Source organism: Eleutherodactylus coqui, chromosome 13 (genome assembly GCF_035609145.1).
Source record: "Eleutherodactylus coqui strain aEleCoq1 chromosome 13, aEleCoq1.hap1, whole genome shotgun sequence".
Taxonomy (NCBI): domain Eukaryota; kingdom Metazoa; phylum Chordata; class Amphibia; order Anura; family Eleutherodactylidae; genus Eleutherodactylus; species Eleutherodactylus coqui.
Genome location: NC_089849.1, coordinates 79,318,497 through 79,328,496, shown reverse-complemented (window position 1 = coordinate 79,328,496; position 10,000 = coordinate 79,318,497). Strand labels below are relative to the sequence as shown.

Below are 10,000 nucleotides of genomic sequence, written 5' to 3'. Positions count from 1 at the left end.
CCTTTTCCAGAATTTGATTTAAAAAGAAGAATTGTTGCTGCATTCGAGCTGAATATTTAATGATGGCAGCAGAAGGCTGAAAATGCATTCCTCCAGTTAGAAAGGAAGCAAACACAAGTGAGTTCAACAGTATTACCGCACTACTGCTTTTTCAGATGTTTCTAGGCTATTGAAGGCTTTGAAGTGCAAGATCGTGGAGTGCGCCTAATGTCTACTTAGCTAGCGCATCGGGGTAGCTTAATCTGTGCCATAACATCTTGGGAATATCATCAAAAGCCTTTTCTTATAGAGTTTGTTCGGTTTCAGAAAAGGCCAAAAAGTCCATTTCTGAGCATCATCAAAAGCAAGTTCTTCTGACCACTAAAATGTTCAGAAAGCAACTTGAGAGCTTTCAAAATTGAAAACTGGCAGCAGTGGGATTCGAACCCATGCCTCCAAAGAGACTGGAGCCTTAATCCAGCGCCTTAGACCGCTCGGCCATGCTACCATGAAAAAGTGGATAATTTTGGATCAAAATGTCCAAGAGATTTCATAAAGAACATTTCTCCTGGCAAGAAATCCTTTTCCAGAATTTGATTTAAAAAGAAGAATTGCTGCATTCGAGCTGAATATTTAATGATGGCAGCAGAAGGCTGAAAATGCATTCCTCCAGTTAGAAAGGAAGCAAACGCAAGTGAGTTCAACAGTATTACCGCACTACTGCTTTTTCAGATGTTTCTAGGCTATTGAAGGCTTTGAAGTGCAAGATCGTGGAGTGCGCCTAATGTCTACTTAGCTAGCGCATCAGGGTAGCTTAATCTGTGCCATAACATCTTGGGAATATCATCAAAAGCCTTTTCTTATAGAGTTTGTTCGGTTTCAGAAAAGGCCAAAAAGTCCATTTCTGAGCATCATCAAAAGCAAGTTCTTCTGACCACTAAAATGTTCAGAAAGCAACTTGAGAGCTTTCAAAATTGAAAACTGGCAGCAGTGGGATTCGAACCCACGCCTCCAAAGAGACTGGAGCCTTAATCCAGCGCCTTAGACCGCTCGGCCATGCTACCATGAAAAAGTGGATAATTTTGGATCAAAATGTCCAAGAGATTTCATAAAGAACATTTCTCCTGGCAAGAAATCCTTTTCCAGAATTTGATTTAAAAAGAAGAATTGTTGCTGCATTCGAGCTGAATATGTAATGATGGCAGCAGAAGGCTGAAAATGCATTCCTCCAGTTAGAAAGGAAGCAAACGCAAGTGAGTTCAACAGTATTACCGCACTACTGCTTTTTCAGATGTTTCTAGGCTATTGAAGGCTTTGAAGTGCAAGATCGTGGAGTGCGCCTAATGTCTACTTAGCTAGCGCATCAGGGTAGCTTAATCTGTGCCATAACATCTTGGGAATATCATCAAAAGCCTTTTCTTATACAGTTTGTTCGGTTTCAGAAAAGGCCAAAAAGTCCATTTCTGAGCATCATCAAAAGCAAGTTCTTCTGACCACTAAAATGTTCAGAAAGCAACTTGAGAGCTTTCAAAATTGAAAACTGGCAGCAGTGGGATTCGAACCCACACCTCCAAAGAGACTGGAGCCTTAATCCAGCGCCTTAGACTGCTCGGCCTTGCTACCATGAAAAAGTGGATAATTTTGGATCAAAATGTCCAAGAGATTTCATAAAGAACATTTCTCCTGGCAAGAAATCCTTTTCCAGAATTTGATTTAAAAAGAAGAATTGTTGCTGCATTCGAGCTGAATATTTAATGATGGCAGCAGAAGGCTGAAAATGCATTCCTCCAGTTAGAAAGGAAGCAAACGCAAGTGAGTTCAACAGTATTACCGCACTACTGCTTTTTCAGATGTTTCTAGGCTATTGAAGACTTTGAAGTGCAAGATCGTGGAGTGCGCCTAATGTCTACTTAGCTAGCGCATCAGGGTAGCTTAATCTGTGCCATAACATCTTGGGAATATCATCAAAAGCCTTTTCTTATACAGTTTGTTCGGTTTCAGAAAAGGCCAAAAAGTCCATTTCTGAGCATCATCAAAAGCAAGTTCTTCTGACCACTAAAATGTTCAGAAAGCAACTTGAGAGCTTTCAAAATTGAAAACTGGCAGCAGTGGGATTCGAACCCACACCTCCAAAGAGACTGGAGCCTTAAGCCAGCGCCTTAGACTGCTCGGCCATGCTACCATGAAAAAGTGGATAATTTTGGATCAAAATGTCCAAGAGATTTCATAAAGAACATTTCTCCTGGCAAGAAATCCTTTTCCAGAATTTGATTTAAAAAGAAGAATTGTTGCTGCATTCGAGCTGAATATTTAATGATGGCAGCAGAAGGCTGAAAATGCATTCCTCCAGTTAGAAAGGAAGCAAACACAAGTGAGTTCAACAGTATTACCGCACTACTGCTTTTTCAGATGTTTCTAGGCTATTGAAGGCTTTGAAGTGCAAGATCGTGGAGTGCGCCTAATGTCTACTTAGCTAGCGCATCGGGGTAGCTTAATCTGTGCCATAACATCTTGGGAATATCATCAAAAGCCTTTTCTTATAGAGTTTGTTCGGTTTCAGAAAAGGCCAAAAAGTCCATTTCTGAGCATCATCAAAAGCAAGTTCTTCTGACCACTAAAATGTTCAGAAAGCAACTTGAGAGCTTTCAAAATTGAAAACTGGCAGCAGTGGGATTCGAACCCATGCCTCCAAAGAGACTGGAGCCTTAATCCAGCGCCTTAGACCGCTCGGCCATGCTACCATGAAAAAGTGGATAATTTTGGATCAAAATGTCCAAGAGATTTCATAAAGAACATTTCTCCTGGCAAGAAATACTTTTCCAGAATTTGATTTAAAAAGAAGAATTGCTGCATTCGAGCTGAATATTTAATGATGGCAGCAGAAGGCTGAAAATGCATTCCTCCAGTTAGAAAGGAAGCAAACGCAAGTGAGTTCAACAGTATTACCGCACTACTGCTTTTTCAGATGTTTCTAGGCTATTGAAGGCTTTGAAGTGCAAGATCGTGGAGTGCGCCTAATGTCTACTTAGCTAGCGCATCGGGGTAGCTTAATCTGTGCCATAACATCTTGGGAATATCATCAAAAGCCTTTTCTTATAGAGTTTGTTCGGTTTCAGAAAAGGCCAAAAAGTCCATTTCTGAGCATCATCAAAAGCAAGTTCTTCTGACCACTAAAATGTTCAGAAAGCAACTTGAGAGCTTTCAAAATTGAAAACTGGCAGCAGTGGGATTCGAACCCACACCTCCAAAGAGACTGGAGCCTTAATCCAGCGCCTTAGACCGCTCGGCCATGCTACCATGAAAAAGTGGATAATTTTGGATCAAAATGTCCAAGAGATTTCATAAAGAACATTTCTCCTGGCAAGAAATCCTTTTCCAGAATTTGATTTAAAAAGAAGAATTGTTGCTGCATTCGAGCTGAATATTTAATGATGGCAGCAGAAGGCTGAAAATGCATTCCTCCAGTTAGAAAGGAAGCAAACGCAAGTGAGTTCAACAGTATTACCGCACTACTGCTTTTTCAGATGTTTCTAGGCTATTGAAGGCTTTGAAGTGCAAGATCGTGGAGTGCGCCTAATGTCTACTTAGCTAGCGCATCGGGGTAGCTTAATCTGTGCCATAACATCTTGGGAATATCATCAAAAGCCTTTTCTTATAGAGTTTGTTCGGTTTCAGAAAAGGCCAAAAAGTCCATTTCTGAGCATCCTCAAAAGCAAGTTCTTCTGACCACTAAAATGTTCAGAAAGCAACTTGAGAGCTTTCAAAATTGAAAACTGGCAGCAGTGGGATTCGAACCCACGCCTCCAAAGAGACTGGAGCCTTAATCCAGCGCCTTAGACCGCTCGGCCATGCTACCATGAAAAAGTGGATAATTTTGGATCAAAATGTCCAAGAGATTTCATAAAGAACATTTCTCCTGGCAAGAAATCCTTTTCCAGAATTTGATTTAAAAAGAAGAATTGTTGCTGCATTCGAGCTGAATATTTAATGATGGCAGCAGAAGGCTGAAAATGCATTCCTCCAGTTAGAAAGGAAGCAAACGCAAGTGAGTTCAACAGTATTACCGCACTACTGCCTTTTCAGATGTTTCTAGGCTATTGAAGGCTTTGAAGTGCAAGATCGTGGAGTGCGCCTAATGTCTACTTAGCTAGCGCATCAGGGTAGCTTAATCTGTGCCATAACATCTTGGGAATATCATCAAAAGCCTTTTCTTATAGAGTTTGTTCGGTTTCAGAAAAGGCCAAAATGTCCATTTCTGAGCATCATCAAAAGCAAGTTCTTCTGACCACTAAAATGTTCAGAAAGCAACTTGAGAGCTTTCAAAATTGAAAACTGGCAGCAGTGGGATTCGAACCCACGCCTCCAAAGAGACTGGAGCCTAATCCAGCGCCTTAGACCGCTCGGCCATGCTACCATGAAAAAGTGGATAATTTTGGATCAAAATGTCCAAGAGATTTCATAAAGAACATTTCTCCTGGCAAGAAATCCTTTTCCAGAATTTGATTTAAAAAGAAGAATTGTTGCTGCATTCGAGCTGAATATTTAATGATGGCAGCAGAAGGCTGAAAATGCATTCCTCCAGTTAGAAAGGAAGCAAACGCAAGTGAGTTCAACAGTATTACCGCACTACTGCTTTTTCAGATGTTTCTAGGCTATTGAAGGCTTTGAAGTGCAAGATCGTGGAGTGCGCCTAATGTCTACTTAGCTAGCGCATCGGGGTAGCTTAATCTGTGCCATAACATCTTGGGAATATCATCAAAAGCCTTTTCTTATAGAGTTTGTTCGGTTTCAGAAAAGGCCAAAAAGTCCATTTCTGAGCATCCTCAAAAGCAAGTTCTTCTGACCACTAAAATGTTCAGAAAGCAACTTGAGAGCTTTCAAAATTGAAAACTGGCAGCAGTGGGATTCGAACCCACGCCTCCAAAGAGACTGGAGCCTTAATCCAGCGCCTTAGACCGCTCGGCCATGCTACCATGAAAAAGTGGATAATTTTGGATCAAAATGTCCAAGAGATTTCATAAAGAACATTTCTCCTGGCAAGAAATCCTTTTCCAGAATTTGATTTAAAAAGAAGAATTGTTGCTGCATTCGAGCTGAATATTTAATGATGGCAGCAGAAGGCTGAAAATGCATTCCTCCAGTTAGAAAGGAAGCAAACGCAAGTGAGTTCAACAGTATTACCGCACTACTGCTTTTTCAGATGTTTCTAGGCTATTGAAGGCTTTGAAGTGCAAGATCGTGGAGTGCGCCTAATGTCTACTTAGCTAGCGCATCAGGGTAGCTTAATCTGTGCCATAACATCTTGGGAATATCATCAAAAGCCTTTTCTTATAGAGTTTGTTCGGTTTCAGAAAAGGCCAAAAAGTCCATTTCTGAGCATCCTCAAAAGCAAGTTCTTCTGACCACTAAAATGTTCAGAAAGCAACTTGAGAGCTTTCAAAATTGAAAACTGGCAGCAGTGGGATACGAACCCACGTCTCCAAAGAGACTGGAGCCTTAATCCAGCGCCTTAGACCGCTCGGCCATGCTACCATGAAAAAGTGGATAATTTTGGATCAAAATGTCCAAGAGATTTCATAAAGAACATTTCTCCTGGCAAGAAATCCTTTTCCAGAATTTGATTTAAAAAGAAGAATTGTTGCTGCATTCGAGCTGAATATGTAATGATGGCAGCAGAAGGCTGAAAATGCATTCCTCCAGTTAGAAAGGAAGCAAACGCAAGTGAGTTCAACAGTATTACCGCACTACTGCTTTTTCAGATGTTTCTAGGCTATTGAAGGCTTTGAAGTGCAAGATCGTGGAGTGCGCCTAATGTCTACTTAGCTAGCGCATCAGGGTAGCTTAATCTGTGCCATAACATCTTGGGAATATCATCAAAAGCCTTTTCTTATAGAGTTTGTTCGGTTTCAGAAAAGGCCAAAAAGTCCATTTCTGAGCATCATCAAAAGCAAGTTCTTCTGACCACTAAAATGTTCAGAAAGCAACTTGAGAGCTTTCAAAATTGAAAACTGGCAGCAGTGGGATTCGAACCCACACCTCCAAAGAGACTGGAGCCTTAATCCAGCGCCTTAGACTGCTCGGCCATGCTACCATGAAAAAGTGGATAATTTTGGATCAAAATGTCCAAGAGATTTCATAAAGAACATTTCTCCTGGCAAGAAATCCTTTTCCAGAATTTGATTTAAAAAGAAGAATTGTTGCTGCATTCGAGCTGAATATTTAATGATGGCAGCAGAAGGCTGAAAATGCATTCCTCCAGTTAGAAAGGAAGCAAACGCAAGTGAGTTCAACAGTATTACCGCACTACTGCTTTTTCAGATGTTTCTAGGCTATTGAAGACTTTAAAGTGCAAGATCGTGGAGTGCGCCTAATGTCTACTTAGCTAGCGCATCAGGGTAGCTTAATCTGTGCCATAACATCTTGGGAATATCATCAAAAGCCTTTTCTTATAGAGTTTGTTCGGTTTCAGAAAAGGCCAAAAAGTCCATTTCTGAGCATCATCAAAAGCAAGTTCTTCTGACCACTAAAATGTTCAGAAAGCAACTTGAGAGCTTTCAAAATTGAAAACTGGCAGCAGTGGGATTCGAACCCACACCTCCAAAGAGACTGGAGCCTTAAGCCAGCGCCTTAGACTGCTCGGCCATGCTACCATGAAAAAGTGGATAATTTTGGATCAAAATGTCCAAGAGATTTCATAAAGAACATTTCTCCTGGCAAGAAATCCTTTTCCAGAATTTGATTTAAAAAGAAGAATTGTTGCTGCATTCGAGCTGAATATTTAATGATGGCAGCAGAAGGCTGAAAATGCATTCCTCCAGTTAGAAAGGAAGCAAACGCAAGTGAGTTCAACAGTATTACCGCACTACTGCTTTTTCAGATGTTTCTAGGCTATTGAAGACTTTGAAGTGCAAGATCGTGGAGTGCGCCTAATGTCTACTTAGCTAGCGCATCAGGGTAGCTTAATCTGTGCCATAACATCTTGGGAATATCATCAAAAGCCTTTTCTTATAGAGTTTGTTCGGTTTCAGAAAAGGCCAAAAAGTCCATTTCTGAGCATCATCAAAAGCAAGTTCTTCTGACCACTAAAATGTTCAGAAAGCAACTTGAGAGCTTTCAAAATTGAAAACTGGCAGCAGTGGGATTCGAACCCACACCTCCAAAGAGACTGGAGCCTTAAGCCAGCGCCTTAGACTGCTCGGCCATGCTACCATGAAAAAGTGGATAATTTTGGATCAAAATGTCCAAGAGATTTCATAAAGAACATTTCTCCTGGCAAGAAATCCTTTTCCAGAATTTGATTTAAAAAGAAGAATTGTTGCTGCATTCGAGCTGAATATTTAATGATGGCAGCAGAAGGCTGAAAATGCATTCCTCCAGTTAGAAAGGAAGCAAACACAAGTGAGTTCAACAGTATTACCGCACTACTGCTTTTTCAGATGTTTCTAGGCTATTGAAGGCTTTGAAGTGCAAGATCGTGGAGTGCGCCTAATGTCTACTTAGCTAGCGCATCGGGGTAGCTTAATCTGTGCCATAACATCTTGGGAATATCATCAAAAGCCTTTTCTTATAGAGTTTGTTCGGTTTCAGAAAAGGCCAAAAAGTCCATTTCTGAGCATCATCAAAAGCAAGTTCTTCTGACCACTAAAATGTTCAGAAAGCAACTTGAGAGCTTTCAAAATTGAAAACTGGCAGCAGTGGGATTCGAACCCATGCCTCCAAAGAGACTGGAGCCTTAATCCAGCGCCTTAGACCGCTCGGCCATGCTACCATGAAAAAGTGGATAATTTTGGATCAAAATGTCCAAGAGATTTCATAAAGAACATTTCTCCTGGCAAGAAATCCTTTTCCAGAATTTGATTTAAAAAGAAGAATTGCTGCATTCGAGCTGAATATTTAATGATGGCAGCAGAAGGCTGAAAATGCATTCCTCCAGTTAGAAAGGAAGCAAACGCAAGTGAGTTCAACAGTATTACCGCACTACTGCTTTTTCAGATGTTTCTAGGCTATTGAAGGCTTTGAAGTGCAAGATCGTGGAGTGCGCCTAATGTCTACTTAGCTAGCGCATCGGGGTAGCTTAATCTGTGCCATAACATCTTGGGAATATCATCAAAAGCCTTTTCTTATAGAGTTTGTTCGGTTTCAGAAAAGGCCAAAAAGTCCATTTCTGAGCATCATCAAAAGCAAGTTCTTCTGACCACTAAAATGTTCAGAAAGCAACTTGAGAGCTTTCAAAATTGAAAACTGGCAGCAGTGGGATTCAAACCCACGCCTCCAAAGAGACTGGAGCCTTAATCCAGCGCCTTAGACCGCTCGGCCATGCTACCATGAAAAAGTGGATAATTTTGGATCAAAATGTCCAAGAGATTTCATAAAGAACATTTCTCCTGGCAAGAAATCCTTTTCCAGAATTTGATTTAAAAAGAAGAATTGTTGCTGCATTCGAGCTGAATATTTAATGATGGCAGCAGAAGGCTGAAAATGCATTCCTCCAGTTAGAAAGGAAGCAAACGCAAGTGAGTTCAACAGTATTACCGCACTACTGCCTTTTCAGATGTTTCTAGGCTATTGAAGGCTTTGAAGTGCAAGATCGTGGAGTGCGCCTAATGTCTACTTAGCTAGCGCATCAGGGTAGCTTAATCTGTGCCATAACATCTTGGGAATATCATCAAAAGCCTTTTCTTATAGAGTTTGTTCGGTTTCAGAAAAGGCCAAAATGTCCATTTCTGAGCATCATCAAAAGCAAGTTCTTCTGACCACTAAAATGTTCAGAAAGCAACTTGAGAGCTTTCAAAATTGAAAACTGGCAGCAGTGGGATTCGAACCCACGCCTCCAAAGAGACTGGAGCCTAATCCAGCGCCTTAGACCGCTCGGCCATGCTACCATGAAAAAGTGGATAATTTTGGATCAAAATGTCCAAGAGATTTCATAAAGAACATTTCTCCTGGCAAGAAATCCTTTTCCAGAATTTGATTTAAAAAGAAGAATTGTTGCTGCATTCGAGCTGAATATTTAATGATGGCAGCAGAAGGCTGAAAATGCATTCCTCCAGTTAGAAAGGAAGCAAACGCAAGTGAGTTCAACAGTATTACCGCACTACTGCTTTTTCAGATGTTTCTAGGCTATTGAAGGCTTTGAAGTGCAAGATCGTGGAGTGCGCCTAATGTCTACTTAGCTAGCGCATCGGGGTAGCTTAATCTGTGCCATAACATCTTGGGAATATCATCAAAAGCCTTTTCTTATAGAGTTTGTTCGGTTTCAGAAAAGGCCAAAAAGTCCATTTCTGAGCATCCTCAAAAGCAAGTTCTTCTGACCACTAAAATGTTCAGAAAGCAACTTGAGAGCTTTCAAAATTGAAAACTGGCAGCAGTGGGATTCGAACCCACGCCTCCAAAGAGACTGGAGCCTTAATCCAGCGCCTTAGACCGCTCGGCCATGCTACCATGAAAAAGTGGATAATTTTGGATCAAAATGTCCAAGAGATTTCATAAAGAACATTTCTCCTGGCAAGAAATCCTTTTCCAGAATTTGATTTAAAAAGAAGAATTGTTGCTGCATTCGAGCTGAATATTTAATGATGGCAGCAGAAGGCTGAAAATGCATTCCTCCAGTTAGAAAGGAAGCAAACGCAAGTGAGTTCAACAGTATTACCGCACTACTGCTTTTTCAGATGTTTCTAGGCTATTGAAGGCTTTGAAGTGCAAGATCGTGGAGTGCGCCTAATGTCTACTTAGCTAGCGCATCAGGGTAGCTTAATCTGTGCCATAACATCTTGGGAATATCATCAAAAGCCTTTTCTTATAGAGTTTGTTCGGTTTCAGAAAAGGCCAAAAAGTCCATTTCTGAGCATCATCAAAAGCAAGTTCTTCTGACCACTAAAATGTTCAGAAAGCAACTTGAGAGCTTTCAAAATTGAAAACTGGCAGCAGTGGGATTCAAACCCACGCCTCCAAAGAGACTGGAGCCTTAATCCAGCGCCTTAGACCGCTCGGCCATGCTACCATGAAAAAGTGGATAATTTTG

At 41.0% G+C, this 10,000-nt stretch overlaps 4 non-coding genes across 4 annotated transcripts; all 4 read right to left on the bottom strand.

The window, feature by feature from the left end:
• Positions 1–961: 961 nt before the first annotated feature.
• Positions 962–1,043, bottom strand: TRNAL-AAG (transfer RNA leucine (anticodon AAG)). Its single transcript has one exon. It is a non-coding gene; the product is annotated as a tRNA-Leu (tRNA).
• Positions 1,044–3,753: 2,710 nt separating this feature from the next.
• TRNAL-AAG (transfer RNA leucine (anticodon AAG)) lies at positions 3,754–3,835 on the bottom strand. The gene has a single exon. It is a non-coding gene; the product is annotated as a tRNA-Leu (tRNA).
• A 1,035-nt stretch (positions 3,836–4,870) lies between these two features.
• On the bottom strand, positions 4,871–4,952 carry TRNAL-AAG (transfer RNA leucine (anticodon AAG)). The gene has a single exon. It is a non-coding gene; the product is annotated as a tRNA-Leu (tRNA).
• Positions 4,953–9,338: 4,386 nt separating this feature from the next.
• Positions 9,339–9,420, bottom strand: TRNAL-AAG (transfer RNA leucine (anticodon AAG)). The gene has a single exon. It is a non-coding gene; the product is annotated as a tRNA-Leu (tRNA).
• Between the last annotated feature and the right edge of the window lie 580 nt (positions 9,421–10,000).